The sequence below is a fragment of the Salvelinus sp. IW2-2015 genome, linkage group LG17 (genome assembly GCF_002910315.2).
Source record: "Salvelinus sp. IW2-2015 linkage group LG17, ASM291031v2, whole genome shotgun sequence".
Taxonomy (NCBI): Eukaryota; Metazoa; Chordata; class Actinopteri; order Salmoniformes; family Salmonidae; genus Salvelinus; species Salvelinus sp. IW2-2015.
The window spans coordinates 35,773,918-35,793,123 of NC_036857.1; the positions used below are offsets into that span (position 1 = coordinate 35,773,918).

Consider the following 19,206-nt stretch of genomic DNA (forward strand, 5'->3'; position numbering starts at 1 on the left):
AATCGGGGGGCGGGGGGGGCGATGTACAAAATCGGCTTGTATTTCTTAAACGTTTCAGGCCGGTATGTCGATTAGAAATACCCTCATATTAAAGCTGACAGCTCTGCAACTTTAACACTGATAATGTCATATGTATCATTATCATCTATCTCTGGTCCTCTTTGTTAGTTCTGGTCCCTCTATCTCTGGTCCTTCTAGCTGTCTGGATCCCTCTATATCTGTCCCGTCTATCTCCTGTCCCTTCCCAGCTTCGTGGCTACCCTCTTTAACCTTCTAGTCTCCTGGTCCCTCTATAGTCGTCTGGTCCCTTCCAGCTCTGGTCCCTCAATATCTCTGCGTCCCTCTAGCTCTGGTCCTCATCTGGCCCGTCCTCTGGTCCCTCCAGGCTTCCAACGTGCTCCCTACACCTAAGATCTTACGTCCACTCGTAGACTGACTGGTCTCTTCTTGTCTCACGGATCCCGGGCCGCAGCTCCCACTAGAGTCCCTCCAGACTCTGGGGTCCCTACTCATTCCTCTTAGGTGCCTCTAGCTTCTTGGTTCCCTCCAAGCTCTGGTCCCTCCAGCTCTGGGTCCCTCTATGTTCTGGTCCCTCCCAGCTCTGAGGACCCTGTCTACTCTCCTGGTCCCGTCCAGTTCTGAAAGGCCCTCCAGCTCTTGGTCCACTATAGTGGCTGGTCCCTCCCTTACAAGGCTTCATGATACCATTGTGTCCCTCCAGCTCTGCCGCTCCCTCTACGGTGCTTGATGGTCCCTCCAGTCTCTGTGACCTCTATGTTCTGTCCCTTCCAGCTCTGGTCCATCCAGCTTTACTGCAGTCCACTCCATACTCGAGGTCACTCCACGCTCCTTGCCCGCTCGCTATCTTATGGTTCTGGTCCCTCTAGTTACGGTCTTCCGTCTGACGTTTACTAAGATGTCCTTCTTCAGTAGTTCCTGGTTACTTCTTAGTTCTGCGTCCCTCATAATTTCTGGTCCCTCTAGTTAGCCTACGTACCCTACATAGTTCTCTGGTCCTACTACTCTCTTCCCCTCTAGTTCTGGTCCCTCCAGCTCTGGTCCATCCAGCTCTGGTCACTCCATCTCAGGTCACTCCAGCTCTGGTCCATCTAGTTCTGKTCCCTCTAGTTCTGGTCCCTCTAGTTCTGGTCCTTCTAGTTCTGGTACTTCTAGTTCTGGTCCCTCTATTTCTGGTCCCTCTAGTTCTGGTCCCTCTAGTTCTGGTCCTTCTAGTTCTGGTCCCTCTAGTTCTGGTCCTTCGAGTTCTCTTCCCTCTAGTTCTGGTCCTTCTAGTTCTGGTCCCTCTAGTTCTGGTCCTTCTAGTTCTGGTCCTTCTAGTTCTGGTCCCTCTAGTTCTGGTCCCTCTATCTCTGGTCCCTCTAGTTCTGGTCCCTCTATCTCTGGTCCCTCTATCTCTGGTCCCTCTATCTCTGGTCCCTCTATCTCTGGTCCCTCCAGCTCTGGTCCCTCCAGCTCTCCTCTCAGGCCTTCGTCGTGTACTGGGTCAGCTAGGCTGCATGTCTGTCCGCTGTAAGCTAAATTGACTTGATGTAAGTGGATTAGGACCTCCTACCTATTGGACAGACATCCACTCTGACAGTGTGTTGAAATGTGTAGGCTGATGAACAGGGCCCACCAGAGGTGCAGGGGTCTTGTTCATTAGGCACCAAACGGAAGACAACGTACTGAAACAGGGAGGGACTACACCTGAACTTGTCCAGTAAGAAGCGCTCATTTTCGTTATTAGTTTGCAAAATGTTTAGCGACTGTGTGCCAGAATGAACAGGTGACGGGGTGGAAGCAGAGCGATGGAGACACGCAGGGCAATGAGCTGATGGGGATGCTGGGTAATGTAGTTCCTGTGCATTTTGTATGTAGGTCTGTCGGTAGCGCCTGATGGTACTGTCCCTGTTGTTCTTCTTTACTCTCTCCTTTTCTCTCTCTCTCTCTGCTTTTCTCCCCCCTCTCTCTCTTTTTGTGCCTATCCCTATGAACCGTACCAATACCTTCCCAACTTTATTAATCGCAGAAACGGGACAATACAATAGCATACTTTACATTTTAATGCCACCACTGTAGATATTAGATAACATAACCAACAACCTACCTGGTGGGACGTGTTCTGTTTCTGTTCAATTAGGGATCAGTGGTGTTTAATTAAATGCTGAATCTTCTCTCAGCCATTCATTAATTAAGCCTGACATTGATAGTGGAGCTGAGAGTCCTTTTTATTGGATTTTCTCTCCAGAATGGGAACACTTTACTACTCAAATCAAATCAAATTGGATTTGTCACATGCTGTCACGGTCGTGTGTAGAGACGGATCAAGGCGCAGCGGAGGTTGAGTTCCACATCTTTATTTCTAAGTGAAACTTTAAGCAAAACAAAACAATAAARAAAAAAYGAAACGWGACTACGTGGTGCACATGCACAAAACACAAATAATATCCCACAACCACAGGTGGGAAAAACAGCTACTTAAATATGATCCCCAAATAGAGATGGGGACAGACCTACCGGTACAGAGTCAGTATGTGGGGGCACTGGTTATTCGAGGTAATTCAGGTAATAATTTATGTACATGTAGGTAGAGTTAAAGTGACTATGCATAGATAATAAACAGAGAGTAGCAGCAGCGTAAAAGAGGGGTCTGGGTAGCCCTTTGATTAGCTGTTTAGTAGGAGTCTTATGGCTTGGGGGTAGAAGATGTTAAGAAGCCTCTTGGACCTAGACTTGGCGCGCCGGTAAAACTTGCCGTGCGGTAGCAGAAAGAACAGTCTATGACTAGGGTGGCTGGAGTCTTTGACCATTTTTAGGGCATTTCTCTGACATCGCCTGGTATAGAGGTCTTGGATGGCAGGAAGCTTTCCCCCGGTGATGTACTGGGCCGTACGCATTACCCTGTGTAGTGCCTTGCGGTCGGAGGCCGAGCAGTTGCCATACCAGGCAGTGATGCAACCAGTCAGGATGTTCTCGATGGTTCAGCTGTAGAACCTTTTGAGGATCTGAGGACCCATGCCAAATTCTTTCAGTCTCCCAAGGGGGAATAGGCTTTGTCGTGCTCTCTTCATGGCTGTCTTGGTGTGTTTGGACCATGATAGTTTGTTGGTGATGTGGACACCAACGAACTTCTGACGCTCTCATCACCTGCTCCACTAGACCTGTCAATGAAATGGGGTGTGCTCGGGTCTCCTTTTCTGTAGTCCACAATCCTCTCCTTTGTGTTAATCACGTTGAGCGAGGTTGTTGTCCTGGCACACACGCCAGGTCTCTGACTTCTCGCCTATAGCTGTCTCATCGTTGTTTTGGTGATCAGGCCTACCACTGTTGTGTCATCGGAAAACTTAGATGATGTGTTGGAAGTCGTGCCTGGCCATGCAGTCATGAGTGAAGCAGGGAGTACAGGAGGGACTGGCACCCACCCCTGAGGTGCCCTGTGTTGAGGATCAGCATGGCGGATGTGTTTTGTTCCCTACCTTTTACCATTGAGAGCGGCCCCGTCAGGAAGTCCAGGATCCAGTTGCAGAGGGAGGTGTTTATTTCCAGGGTCTTAGCTTAGTGCTGAGCTTGGAGGGCACTATGGTGTTGAAAACGCTGAGCTGTAGTCAATTAAATAGGTTCTCCACATAAAGTGTTCCTTTTGTCCAGGGGGAAAGGGAAGTGTGGAGTGCGTAAGAGATTGTATGCATCTTGGATCTGTTGGGACGGTAATGCCAGGCGATAGACCAGGTATTCCGCATTGAAATAACATATTTTTATAGGGCTGAGCTCATGGCCTGCAGCTAGCTGTAGCTGTAGGGGGGAGAGAAAATGAAAAAGACGAAGTAATTAATATACCAATTTCCAAATTTAAATGTCCATTTTCAACATATTCAACATATTCGCCGACCAGAAGTGGCGCCTCGCTTCGCGTTCCTAAGGAAAATATGCAACGTATTTTGTTTTTTTATGTGTGTATTCTTAAAGTTGGTAACCCCAGGTAATCTTAGGTTTCATTACATACATGTCGGGAGGAACTACTGAAAATATAAGCCGCAATGTCACTCACCATCGTTACAACCATGAATATGACTGTTCCGGAAGGGATCCAGTGTTTTGCCTCACCCAATACAATGGATCTGAATTCTCCAGCCCGGCGACCCTAAGCGACGCCGTAAAAGGGGCAAACGAAGCGGTCTCCTGATCAGGCTTCGGACGGGCCACATCGCGCTCCACTCCCTAGCATAGTACTTTCGCCAATGTGCCAGTCTCTTTTGAATTGGTTGATGAAAACCGAGCAACGGGTAACATTCCAGGAGAGACATCAGAGATTCGTAACGTTCTTTGCTCACGAAACATGGCTCACTCTGAGAGACGCCTAGCGGAGTCGGTGCAGCCAGCTGGTTTCCTTCAAATCGCCATTCGCGCCGACAGAAACAAACATTTTTCTGGGTAAAGAAAGAGGGGCGGGCGGTGTCTGCCTTATGATTAACGAGACGTGTGCTGATCAATTAACACACGATACCAGGAACTGCAAGTCATTCTGTTCACGTCTGAATCTAGAATTCCTCACGAATCAAATGTCGACCAGCAGTTATCTACCAAGGGAATTCTCTTCGATTATAAATCACAGCGTGATATATTCCCCCAAGCAGACACATCGATGGCCCTCGAACGAACTTTATCTGACTCTTTGTAAACTGAAACCACACAGATCCCCTGAGGCTGCATTCATCGTAGCTGGGGATTTTAACAGGCTATCTGAAAACAAAACTCCTAAACTCTCCTTATCAGCATATCGATTGTGCTACCAGGCTGGTAGAAACCTTGGACCATTGTTTTATACTGAAACTTCCGCGATCCATATAAGGCCCTCCCCGCCCTCCTTCTCAGAAAAGCTGAACCACCGACTCCATTTTGTTGCTTCCAGCCTACAAACAGATAAACTAAAACAGCAAGCTCTCCTCGGCTCAGTTCAGTTCAATGCTGGTGACGACCAATCTGATTCTCACGCTTCAAACTGGCCTTCGATCACTGTGATTGGGAGTATGTTCGCATTGCGTCCAAACAACAAACATTGACGAATACGCTGATTCGTGAGCGAGTCCATTAGAAAGTGCATTGAAGCGATCGTACACCACGAGCAACGCATTAAAACATTCCAACCAAAAACCGTGGGATTGATGGCAGCATTCGCGTGAACTGAAGCGCGAACCACTGCTTTAACCCAGGCCAAGGTGACCGGAACATGACGATATACAAACAGTGTAAGCTATTCCTCTCGCACAGGCAATCAAAACAAGCTAAGTCCCAGTATAGAGACAAAGAAGAGTCGCCAATTAACAGCTCAGACACAAGAGGGTCTGTGGCAGGGGTCCTACAGTCAATCACCGGATTACAACAAGAAAACCAGCCCGTCGCGGACCAAGGATGTCCTTGCCTCCCAGACAGACTAAATATGACTATTTTGCACATCCGTTTGAGGACAATACAGTGCCACTACACGGCCTGCTAACCAAAAACCCTGCGGGCGTCTCCTATCACTGCAGCCGAGGTGAGTAAACATTTACACGTGTTAACCCTCGCACGGCTGGCAGGCCCAGACGGGGATCCCAGCCGCGTCCTCAGAGCATGCGGCAGGACCAGCTTGCTGGTGGTTAAGGACACTATTCAATCAATCCTTAATCCAGTCTGCTGTCCGACATTGCTTCAAGAGGGCCACCATTGGGGGGGGTTCCCCTGTTTCCGCAAGAAAAGCGTAAGTAACTGAGGCTAAAGCGATACCGCCGTCCGTAGCACGCACTTCCGTCATCATGAAGTGCTTGTGAGAGACTAGTCAGGACCATATCACCAACTCCACCCTACCTGACAACCTCTATGACCACTCCAATTTGGCTTACACCGACCCCAATAGGTCCACAGACGACGCAATCGCATCCACAGAATACTAGTGAGAATGCCTGTTCATTCGATACAGCTCAGATTTACAGCCATAGTACCCCAAACTCGTCACAAGCTAGACCCTGGGTCTCGACCCCGCCCTGTGCAACTGGGTCCCGGACTTCCGACTGGGCGCCCCTCAGTGGGTGAGGGTAGATAACAACATCTCACCCGTCTGATCCTCACACTCGGGGCCCCACAAGGGTGCGTTCTGAGCCTCTTCCTGTATCCCCTGTTCACCCACTGACTGCGTGGCATGCACGCCGTCCAACTCAATCAATCACACAGTTTTGCGGACGATACTACAGTGGTAGGCTTGATTACCACAACGACGAGAGAGGCCCCTACAGGCGAGAAAGGTGAGGGCCTCGGGAGGTGTGGTGTCCCAGGAAAAATAACCTCACACTCAACGTTCAACAAACAAAGGATAATGATGTGGACCTTCAGGAAACGCAGAGGAGCACCCTATCCACATTCGACGGGACAGTAGTGGGAAGGTGGAAGAAGTTTTAAGTTCCTCGTGTACACAATCACAGACAAACTGAATTGGTCCAGCCCACACAGGACGCGTTGTTGAAGAAGGCGTCAGGCAGCGCCTCTTCGAAACCTCAGGAGGCGGAAGACAATCCGGCTTGTCAACCAATAAGACTCCACAAATCTTATACAGATGCACATCGAGAGCATCCTGTCCGGGCTGTATCAGGCCTGGTAACGGCAACTGCTCCCCACAACCGTAAGGCTCTGCCAGAGGGTAGTGAGGTCTGCCACAACGGCATTCACCGGGGGCAAACACCTGCCCTCCAGGGACAACCTACACCCACCCGATGTCACATATGGAAGCCAAAAGAGTCATCAAAGACAACAACCACCCAAGCCACTTCCTGTTCACCCCGCTAATCAACTCCAGAAGGCGAGGTCAGTAAACAGGTGCACAACAGCAAGGGACCCGAGCAGACTGAAAACACGCCTTCTATCTTCAATGGCCTCAGATCTGTTAAAGCCACCCATAAATTAGTGGACGCTGCCAACATACCTGACTCAACTCCAAGCCACTTTTTAATCAATGGGACATTGATGGAAATTGTAAAAATTGTAACACTAGCGCATCTTTAAACAATGCCACTTAATATACGATGTTTACAATCCTACATTACTCATCTCATAATGTAATATGTATATACTGTACTCTATATTCATCTACCTGCATATTGCCATCTTTTTATGTATACATGTATTACTAGCCCACTTTAAAACTATGCCACTTTCATGTTTAACATACCCTACAAAATTACTCATCTCATATGTATATGTATATACGTACACTAGTACCATCTACTGCATTCTTGCCTATGCCGTTCTGTACAACCAAATCCACTCATCATTCTATCTTTTATTACATATTCTTTATCCCTTTACCTTGGGTGTTAAGGCTAGTAGTTGGTGGAATGTTAGGTTAGATTACTTGTCTGGTTATACTGGCATTGTCGGAACTGAGAAGCACAAAGCATTTCGCTACACTCGCATTAACATCTGCGAACATGGTGTATTGTGACAAATAAAATTTAATTTGTTTATTCAAGTGCTCAAACATCACACAGAGACAGATTTGAGCAGCACACTAACACACACGACTCAGAGACAGGGCATGCACGGCTTGGGCTTGAAATGATCACGGAGAGCTAATCCATTAATAATATGCATGTCCCAATCTCTCAATGGGCTCAAAGTGGAGGGAGAGATTAGATCTGTCATCGCGTACTTGTTTTTTGTAAGAAATGTTGACATGCTGAATGCACCTGAGGTGTTTGTTTAAACTAACTAGCACACAGCCCTCAGACAGCTGTTCATACCACATCAAGACATGCCACCAGAGGTCTCTCTACAGTCCCAAGTCAAACAGACAGCCTATGAGGAGCTGCACAGTACACATAGAGCCATGACTTACATGGAATCTCTATTCCACATCAAGTAACTCACGCAGCAGTAGAATCAGAATTTTTTTAAACTGATAAAAGATACATACCTTACGGAACAGTGGGACAGTGAAGACGACACACAGCAGCAACAGACACACACATAAAACGCGCTCTTACACACATGTACACTGGATGTTCGTATTGTAGATATGTGGTAGTAGAGTAGTGGCCAGGAACACACTTAATGTGTTGTAAAAGTTGTATGAAATTGTATAGAACTGCCTTAATTGTTGCTGGACCCCATGTGAGATACAACATGAATACACACAAAACACACACACATCACATACATTCTCCTGGAACATAGCTATTTATCAGTATTGTTCTTTCTTGTGTTTGTGTGTGTGACTTATTACTCTGTCAAAACTTTTGCAGTTATTACTCGATTTTCACTCTGTTTTATTCAACACACATTTTGTGCACATTTCTACTGTATCTTGGCATTGGGATTGTTTGAAATTTAGGGCCGAATTTTTCAATAAATGGCTGTTGCTTTTTGGTCTGAGCGAGCAGTTTTCCTCCCTGTGTCCCTAATATTTCCCCTGAGAAGTGTTCTGCTGTCCTGGCCCAGGCCCTGGCCAGTTAGTCCAGTGTCTCGACACACCATAAACCACATGCGTGTTGTGTTTGTCTGATGCCTGTACCCTGTGGAGGTGTGTCCTTCACTGTCCCAGTCGTTTGGAGTGCTCTTATTCTCTCCCCAATATTTCTCTTTCATTGTACTGTTGTATTCTTATCCATTCTCTATCTCTTCTCTTCTCTCATTTATTGTTCACTTTCTTCATCATCCACATCCATCCCACATACGTCCATCCATCCATACGTCCATCCATCCATCTGTCCATCCACCATCTACATCCATCCATCCATGTCTATCCATCCATCCTGCCGTCTATCTGTCATCCATCATCCATCGTCCATCCATCCATGCCATTCCGTTCATCCATCCGTCCATCGTCATCCTTAACATCCGTCACATCTGTCCGTCCGTCCATCCATCCATCCGTCCATACATCGTCCGTCCATCCATTCCGATCTCATCCATACCATCCATCCATCCATCTCCATCCATCCATCCATGCCATCCGATCCATCCATCCCATCCATCCATCCATCCATATGTCCATTCCATCCATCCATATGTCCATCCATCCATCCATAATGTCCATCCAGTCCATATGTTCATCCATCTCCATTCCATATTGCCACCATCCATCCATCCATCCATCCATCATTCCATCCATCATCATCCATCCATCCATCCATCCATTCATTCATTCCATCCATCCATCCATGCCATCCATCCATCCATCCATCCCCATCCATTCCATCCATCCATCCATCACCATCGTACCTTTCCTTTTCCTTTCTCCTCCCTTCCTCAGCGTGTTCCTTTACTCCAGGCAGGTCAGCGGCTGTGCTAAACACTTTTGTCTTTGTGATTAATAGCACCGTGGATTGGCCGTTAATTCCACCTGGCTAATGCACTGGGAGCGTGGAGCGGGCTGATAAACGGGTATATATGTGGGGAGGCGGCACCCGTGCGAGGTGAAAATCATTTACACCAAGTCAGATTACCGACGCAGTGCAGCCCCTCCCCCTCTTAATAAACATTTTATTTTATTTTCTCTGTCCTCTCTCTCCCTCTCTCTCTTCTCTCTCTCACATCTCTCTCCTCTCGTCTCTCTCTCTCTCGTCTCTCTCTCTCTCTCTCTCGTCTCTCTTCCGCTGTTCAGCGCCCTCTTATGGGGACATGTGTGTGTGTGTGTGTGTGTGTGTGTGTGTGTGTGTCTTGCTGTGTGTGTGTGTGTGTGTGGTGTGTGTGTGTTGTGGTGTGTGTGTGTGTTGTGTGTGTGTGTGTGGTGTGTGTGTGGTGTGTGTGGAGTTCTAAATAAGCTGTGAATGGGCACAGGCACATGGCTTCGTGAGAAGCTGGAAGCTTCTCGCTCCATCTCTCTCTCTCTCTCTCTCTCTCTCTCTCTCTCCTCTCTCTCTCTCTCTCTCTCTTCTCCTCTCTCTTCTGTCTCTCTGTCTCGTTCTCTGTCCTCTGTCTCCTCTCTGTCTCTCGTCTCTGTCTCTGTCTCTGTCCTCTCTGTCTCTTCTCTTTCTCTTCTCCCTCTCTTTCTCTCTGTCTCTCTCTCTCTCTCTCTCTCTCCTCGCTCTCTCGATTAGTTACTCATCATTCCTCTTGTCCTCTCTCTTCTCTCCCCTCAAAATTCAATTCAATTTGCTTTATTGGCATGACGTAACAATGTACATATTGCCAGAATTGTCAACCCGACAACAGTAACAACAATAACCAAGTGTCAAAATAACCATACATTCAACAATAACAATAAGCATACAGTAGAGTACATGTGCAGGTTGATTGGTTTGTCATACACTGTCCCTCAACTTATGGCAGGCAGCAATGTAGTGCGCTACCAACCCACAGCTCTCTGCGTCCTCCCCCAACAGGACGGGTAGCCTTTGAAACTTGCGTGCTTTCTCTCTCAGTTCATTCACTGCCTCATTAAGGTGTCCAGTTGAGCTTATTTTTAAACCTAAGTAATTGTAGTGTGTGCAGTACTCTATATATGTTGTACCAATTGAGAACTTTGGTCTAATTCCCTGAGATCTGGATCTTCTCTGGAAAATCATTATTTTTGTCTTTTTGGGGTTTACTGCCAGGGCCCTGGTCTGGCAGTACTGCTCTAGCAGGTCCAGGCTCTGCTGTAGGCCATGTGCTGTGGGTGACAGCAGGCATAGGTAATCTGCGAAGAGTAGGCATTTAACCTCTGAATTGTGGAGACTAACACCAGGGGCTGAGGATTTTTCTGGAATAGTGGCCAATTCGTTGATGTAAATATTGAAGAGTGCAGGGCTCAGAATTCAACCCTGACGAAGGCCCCGCCCCTGGTTAAAGAATTCTGTTATTTTCTTGCCAATTTTAATGCTGCAYGTATTGCCAGTATACATTGATTTAATTATGTCATATGTTTTACCCCCTACACCACTTTCAATAACTTTGTAGAACAGTCCTGTATGCTAAATTGAATCAAATGCTTTTTGGAAGTCGATAAAGCAAGCGTATATTTTGGTATTATTTTGGTGGACATGTTTATCTATCAGGGTGTGTAGGGTGTAAATATGATCAGTTGTGCGATGTTTTGGTATAAATCCAATTTGGCTTTTACTCAAGACATTGTGCTTATTAAGGTAGTTTTTAACTATTACATTTATAATACTACAGAAAACCTTCCCCAGGTTACTGTTCACACAAATGCCTCTGTAATTGTTAGGGTCAAATTTGTCTCTGTTTTTAAAGATTGGGGTTATGAGTCCTTGATTYCAGATGTCAGGGAAATAATCTACACTCAGGATCAAATTAAACAGTTTTAATATAGCCAATTGAAATGTTGCACTAGTGAGTTTGAGCATCTCATTTAGGATGCCATAAGGTCTGCATGCTTTTTTAAATTTCAGGGCCTGAAGTTTCTTATAGAGCTCCTGGTCAGTAATTGGGGAGTCCAATGGATTTTGATTGTCACCATTTTGTATCGCTAATTCCTCTTTAGATTTGTTATTCTTTTTCCAATTTTGCCAGAAGTTGTTTGTGTTTATGAACTCCTCAATTAGTGTCAGCTGCTTTCTGTTGTACTGTGCTATTTTGGTTCTGAGTGTACGTTTATAGAGTTTTAAAGTCTCACAGTAATGAAGGCGTAATTCACCATTATTTGGGTCTCAGTGCTTTTGGTTGGATAGTGTTCTAAGTTTTTTCCTTATAATTTTACAATCTGCATCAAATCAGTTGTCATCTGTGATCTTTTTTATTTTTTTTAAATCAATTTCAATTGTGCTTCTTTTGCCGTTTGCCTGAATATATAGTTGACGTTTTGTACTGCTAGATTGATGCCTTCTTTACTGTGAATGAATGTCGGTATCCAGAATCCCACAGATGTGGTATCCATTGTATGTTCGGCTCTACTCTCTCTCTCTCTCCTCACTCATCTCTCTCTCTCTCTCTCTCTCTTCATCCTCTTCTCTCTCTTCCTCTTCTCTCGTCCGCCAGCTCTCTCTGCTCTTCTCGTCTCTCTCCACTTCTCTTCTCCTCTCCCCCCACCGCCAGCCCTGAGTGATGTTTGCAACAATATGACATGTAAGTTGCTATTGATTATTATTTAACATTTCTCATGTTGTGTGAAAATGTCTTTTCCCAGTCTATTAATCTGTCCTGTTAATAAATGTCTGGCCAGGCCGGATCGGGAGCCCACTGGGTGACGCCTCTAACATTATGGACAATGTAGTAGCTGACACGCACAAACACACAAACGCACTACATTATAACACACACAAGCACAGGAGGCTGCTCTCTGCAGGAGATGGGGCTCTCTTTCAGTTGGCTATAGGCTCCAGATGCTCTGTCTCACGCCTGACGAGGTAGTAGTTAGCTCTAGACTGCTATCAGCACAAAGGATACATCAATATGGTCAGCCAATCAGTGTGACCCGTACACACAAAACACACAACCCGACACACACACACACACAACAACACACACATATCACACACACACACACACACACAACACACACACACACACACGACACACTACAACACACACACACACACACACAACACAACGCACACACACACGCACACACCTCTCAGTATATCCCTGCCTGCGTCCATGGGACCCACACATGCATTGCTAGAGTATAGCTGCTTTACCTTGCAGGCTGCAGTCTCTCTGAAAGAGGTGTGTGTTTGCAGGCGTGTGTGTGTGTGTGCGTGTCCTTGTGTATGTGTCAGACCTCTGAGGCGTCCACAGCGAGCCATGCTTTAACAGGCGTGAGTTAGTGGAAGTTTATTTTCTTTTTTCATGCACCAGGGCCCCCGCTCTGTAAAAGCAATAGTGCTACTTTAAGTGTTACTAGAAAACGTTCCCTGCTGCTTTTACACGGAAAAACAGAGCTTGCCGGTGTTGTAGTTGACCGTTCCCTGTGCACCCCCCCCCCTCTTTTCTCCCTCCTCCCACCAATCCCCTCTCACTACCGKCCTACTGTACGACATCGCGAAAAACCCACCGCCATGGAAAAGCACACACATAGTTTCATCCCTTTCTCCCCCACTTTCTCCCTCTCTCTCTCTCGCTCTTGTAACCGCACATTTGTCCTGTTATAGTAGTTTAGACCCAACTGATCCAGAGGCAATAGCGGGAATGCAATCAAAACAGTAATCCGCTGCAGAAATTGTACGTATTTGAGATGATGGCAATTGTGTTCCCAACAAGTTGAAAGGAAACAAAATAAAAGTTTGGATTTGAACAACATGGCGCACATGCAGGGATTTCAATGTCACAGAAGTAAGACTTGACTATACCATACTAGTCGACGTGGATGTCGATTAAGGCAGCCCCCCGCACCACTCTGATTCAGAGGGGTTGGGTTAAATGTGTGGAAGACACATTGCAGTTGAATGCACTCCGTTGTATAATTGACTAGGTATTCCCCTTTCCCTTTCTCTTTCGGTTCATGCTATACATTCTCAGGCACACACACACACACACACACACATAAACACAGAGTGCATTCTACCACCACACGGTTACGTCAGGCAGTGCCAAAGCTGTTGGTATTAAACGCGACTGCATCACCGAGACAAGTCCCCGTGTCTCAACAACATGTGGATGCAGAGTGCAGAAAATTGTTGCAGATCTCTATCTCTCCTCATCTCATTAATAGGGCTGATTAAACAGAGCCTTATTTTCAATTTAATAAAAACTTTACACTTCAATGTTATTACAGGAGCGATTGTGATTACCTGGCAACAGTCATCCCTGATTAGTAGTTTTCAGAGGAGACTGCGTGAGTCAGGCCTTCATGGTTGAATTGCTGCAAAGAAACCACCACTAAAAGACATTAATAAGTGGCCAAAAAACACGAGCAATGGACATTAGACCGGTGGAAATCTGTCCAAATGTGAGATTTTTGGTTCCAACCGCTGTGTCTTTGTGAGASGTATAGTAGGTGAACGGATGATCTCCGCATGTGTGGTTCCCACCGTGAAGCATGGAGGAGGAGGTGAGATGGGTGCCTTGCTGGTGGCAATGTCAGTGATTCATTTAGAATTCAAGGCACACTTAACCAGCATGGCTACCACAGCATTCTGCAGTGATACGCCTTCCCATCTGGTTTGGCCTTAGTGGGACTATCATTTKTTTGTCATCAGGACAATGACTCAACCCACCTCCAGGCTGTAAGGGTTATTTGACCAAGAAGGAGAGTGATGGAGTGCTGCATCAGATGACCTGGCCTCCACAATCACCCAACCTCAACCCAATTGAGATGGTTTGGGATGAGTTGGACGGCAGAGTGCAGGAAAAGCATCCAAAAAGTGCTCAGCATATTTTGGAACTTCTTCAAGACTGTTGGAAAATCATTCCAGGTGAAGCTGGTTGAGAGAATTCCAAGAGTGTGTATATTCTGATGTGTTTAACACTTTTGTGGTTGCTACATGATTCCACATGTGTTATTTCATAGCTTTGACTTCTTCACTATTATTCTACAATGTAGAAAATAGTAAAAATAAAGAAAAACACTTGAATGAGTAGGTGTGTCCAAACTTTTGACTCATATTGTACATATAACCAGAAATAAAATGACTAGTCAACAGGATAGACAATAAACAGTAGCATAAGCGTATGTGATGAGTAAAAAAAAGTGAGTGCAAAAAAGGTCAATGCAGATAGTCCGGGTACTGTAGCTGTTTGGTTAACTTTATAACAAACTGTATAAGCTGTTCAGGGTCCTGTTGGTTCTAGACTTGCACATTGTGGTTAGATGCCAAGCAGTTGCCATACCAAGCAGTGATGCAGCCAGTCAAGATGCTCTCAATGGTGCAGCTGTATAACTTTTTTGCCTCCTGAGGGGGAAGAGAGGTGGTCGTGCCCTCTTCATGACTTTGTTGGTGTGTGTGGACCATCATAGATCCTTAGGGATGTGGACACAGCTCTCGACCAGCTCCACTACAGCCCCATCAATGTGAATGGGGGCGTGCTCTGCGCTCCGTTTCCTATTGTCCACGATCAGCTCCAAGTCAATGGGAAACGCTTGTTTTACACAACAGCTAACAATAACAAAGGAGCCAGATTAAAGAATCGCATTTAAAATGTTTGAAATAAATCGGAATCACTTTATTTGGATAGTCCCATCTTAGATGCTCTACAGACCATCAGTAACATTTCAACAACTATCTACTAACCCTAACCCTAGCCCTAGCCCTAAACTTAACCTTAACCCTTATCCTAACCCTAAACTTAGCCCTTACCCTTACTCTAAACCTAAACCTAACCCCAAACCCTAGCCCTAGCAAGCAGTTGCTTATCGACAGATAGTTTGTTGATGGTATGACCATCTGTTAGAGCGTTCCTACGAGACCATCAGTAACATTTAACTAACTATCTACTAACCCGTAACCCTAGCCCTAGCCCTAACTTAACCCTTATCCTAACCCTAAACTTAGCCCTTACCCTTACTCTAAACCTAAACCTAACCCCAAACCCTAGCCCTAGCAAGCAGTTGCTTATCGACAGATAGTTTGTTGATGGTATGACCATCTGTAGAGCGTCTACAGATGGATTATCTGGACTATCCAAATAAAGACCAGTAAATCGGATGCATTCATGTTGCCGGGATCTCTGGATGCACAGTAGTTTCCGGGTGGGATAACACGAGCCAAACAAGCGGCCCATTGTAGGCCCAGCCAGCGCCAGGGCCCCCAAGGTGTGAATTAATGATTGACCCCTGACGTAATCAGGATAAATAGTTTACCTGTGAAAAGAGCGACAGGGAGAGAAAGAACAACATGGTAGAGGGAGAAAGGAAGGTACTATATGGCAGAGGTCTTTAAGCAGCCCCCCCGGGAGACTGTGCTAACATCTCTCTCGTGTTCCTGCTTCCTTTTCTCTCTCTCCGCTCCTCTCCTTTTTTTTGTAGCACATTTTATGCTTGAACATGGCCTAGCCCTCAACTAGAATGTCACAGGGAACAAGGAGGGGAGAGGAGTTTTTTTTTCCTGTGCTGATTAGTTTTAACTTTCCCTTTTTTTGTGGCAGATCTTTATGAATAAGGGAACTGAGCTCGGACTATCTTCACTCCTGGCCAGAAGACTCCTTTAAATAACATTTTGTTTTTTGCTTGGCAGATAGGCTGAGGTTTGAAAAGTTTCATTGTTTGTGAAAAGGGTGAAGCTACTGCTGGCGTACATGTTTCCCTGCGCTTAATTGTCTGCCTGGTCTGGGYATCTATGAAACGTTGATCATTAAAATTGGTAAAATTCTTATTTTTACTGCCCAGCTGGATTCCTGGATCTCTCAGGATACTCTCTTGCCAGTCGCTAAGAGAGTCTGTGTTTTCATACTTCACGTTTCCTTTCGAGACTTACATATCCAGTAATTCTGCAATTCTTTTTTCTCAATATTGTACGAGTTGATTGGAGCATTGCTTTCGCTGCTCCCTCCGTCGTCCAGGCAACCTGCAAATTCTTGTGAGTTTGAGACAGTCAACATCAACGTGCCTGTTACATTTGAGTGCTGCCCTTGGGGACTAACATGTGGTATGTATATGTATATGTGTTTACGGTACTACAGRGATTTTACGCTTGTTGTTGCAGCATGGTACTTGCACTGCAAAGGTATTTGCTACCGGTTTCTGTAGGGGATTTGTCATTTAATTTGTTCACGAAAACTAAAATCTCTCAAAATTTTGCTCAAAAATACACTACATGACCAAAGCTTTGTGAACACCTGCTCGTCAAACATCTCATTACAAAATCGTGGGCATTAATATGGCATTAATAACTCTTCAGGGAAGGCTTYCCTCTAGATGTTGTAACATTGCTGTGGGGACTTGCTTTCATTCAGCCACAAGAGCATTAGTGAGGTCGGCACTGATGGGATTAGGCCTGGCTCGCAGTCGGCGTGACAATTCATCCCAAARGTGTTCGATGGGGTTGAGGTCAGTGCTCTGTGCAGGCCAGTCAAGTTCTTCCACACCGATCTGACAAACCATTTCAGTATGGATCTCACTTTGTTCGCGGGGGCATTGTCATGCTGAAACAGGAAAGGGCCTTCCCCAAACTGTTGCCACAAAGTTGGAAGTACAGATCGTATAGAAATGTCATGTGTATGCTGTAGCGTTAAAATTTCCCTTCACCAGAACTAAGGGGCCTAGCCTGAACCATGAAAAACAGCCCCAGACCATTATTCCTCCACCAAACCTTACAGTTAGCACTATGCATTGGGGAAGGTAGGGTTCTCCTGGCATACGTCAAACCCAGTTGCATCACGTCAGACTGCCAGATGGTGATGCATTGATTAATCACTCCAGAGAACCCGTTTTTAGACTGCCAGATGGTGAAGAGTGAGAATGTGTTTCCACTCCTCCAGAGTCCAATAGCTGTGAGCTTACACCACTCCAGCCGACGCTTGGCATTGTGCATGGTATGTTTGGCTTGTGTGCGGCTGCTCCAGACATGGAAACCCATTTTCATGAAGCTCTCGACTAACAGTTTCTGTGCTGACCTTGCTTCCAGAGCAGTTTAGAACTTGTAGTGGAGTGTTGCAACCGAGAACAGACGATATTGTACGTGCTACGCGGCTTCAGCACTCGGTGGTCCAATTCTGTGAGCTTGTGTGGCCTACCACTTTGTGGCTGAGCCGTTATTGCTCCTAGACATTTCCACTTCACAATCCCGGCACTTACAGTTGTCCGGGGCAGCTCTAGCAGGTGTCGTGTCTTTGGCTATGCCGGATTAGTGATATTGACATGTTATTCTATAATATCCTTTCTCTGTAATTAATATTACCTGATTGAGCTAATCATGTAAATGTAATTACTAGAAAGTCGGAGCACCACAAAATAATATTTATAGAGCAGTTATCTTCCGAATAAACTCTTAAAGATCTAGTAATATTTTACCTCAATAGCAGTCAATATTAACCGTCACCTTAATTCAGTCTCATCTGAAAGTTGTAAATTCTTGGTTATCTACACGAACCCTGGCTAACAAGTTGAATCAGCAATACAAAATGGGTTTAATTATTTATTTACTAAATACCTAACTAATCACACAGAATTACATATACACGGAATGAATCATACCTTGATTTACAAATTGTCATAAAGGGAAAACGTCCCTAGCGGACGGAACAGATATGCCAGGCTGGTTACCCAAAGAAAGGGGCTGGGTTGAGTGAAAGAGCGGAAGACTTGAGGAACAAAGGAGAAGCGATGTCTCTATCGTAAATACAGGATCTTATGCATTCTAAATACCACCCATTTGGAAAAGGAAAATGCAATGAATATTTACTCTGAGCTGCGCTCAATAGGTTGGTGGTAGATGGAAGGCCGAGTTGCCCAATAGTTCTTCCATCCTTTGAAGAGCGGTCTGCTGGTGTAAATTGGCTACATTGTAGTAACGTCGTTGTGTGGCTGAAATAGCCGAATCCACTAATTTGAAGGGTGTCCACATATTCTGTATATACAGTTGAAGTCAGAAGATTTATATACACTTAGGTTGGAGTCATTAAAACTCGTTTTTCAACCACTCCACACATTTTTTGTTAACAAATATAGTTTTTGACCAGTCGGTTAGGACATCTACTTTGTCATGACACAAGTAATTTTTCCAACAATTGTTTGCAGACAGATTATTTCACTTATAATTCACTGTATCACAATTCCAGTGTCAGAAGTTTACATCCACTAAGTTGACTGTGCCTTTAAACAGCTTGGAAAATTACAGAAAAGTATGTCATGGCTTTTGAAGCTTCTGATGGGCTAATTGACATCATTTGAGTCAATTGGAGCTGTTCCTGTGATGTATTTCAAGGCCTACCTTTCAAACTCAGTGCCTCTTTGCTTGACATCTGGGAAAATCAAAAGGAATCAAGCCAAGACCTCACAAATTGAGACCACCAAAGTCTGGTTCATCCTTGTGAGCAATTTCCAAACGCCTGAAGTACCACGTTCTCTGTACAAAACAATAGTACGCAAGTATAAACACCATGGGACCACGCAGCCGTCATACCGCTCAGGAAGAAGATGCGTTCTGTCTCCTAGAGATGAACGTACTTTGGTGTGAAAAGTGCAAATCAATCCCGAACAACAGCAAAGGACCGTGTGAAGATGCTGGAGGAAACCGGTACAAAAGTAATATATCCACAGTAAAACAAGTCCTATATCGACATAATCTGAAAGGCCGCTCAGCAAAGAGAAGCCTCTGCTCCAAAAACCGCCATAAAAAAGCCAGACTTACGATTTATTCTCTG

General features: G+C 45.4%; 1 protein-coding gene across 9 annotated transcripts in view; it reads left to right on the plus strand.

The window, feature by feature from the left end:
* Window positions 1-19,206, plus strand: part of LOC111976939 (histone-lysine N-methyltransferase PRDM16-like) — a 404,992-nt gene that overhangs the window by 91,395 nt on the left and 294,391 nt on the right. Inside the window, exon 1 of one of the 9 annotated variants that reach the window (XM_070448127.1) lies at window positions 16,411-16,490. The exons of the other annotated variants lie outside the window; for them this stretch is intronic. The gene's annotated coding sequence lies outside the window, so the exon portion shown is untranslated. Of the gene's footprint in view, window positions 1-16,410; window positions 16,491-19,206 lie in introns of those variants that run through there. 9 annotated transcript variants of the gene reach the window in all.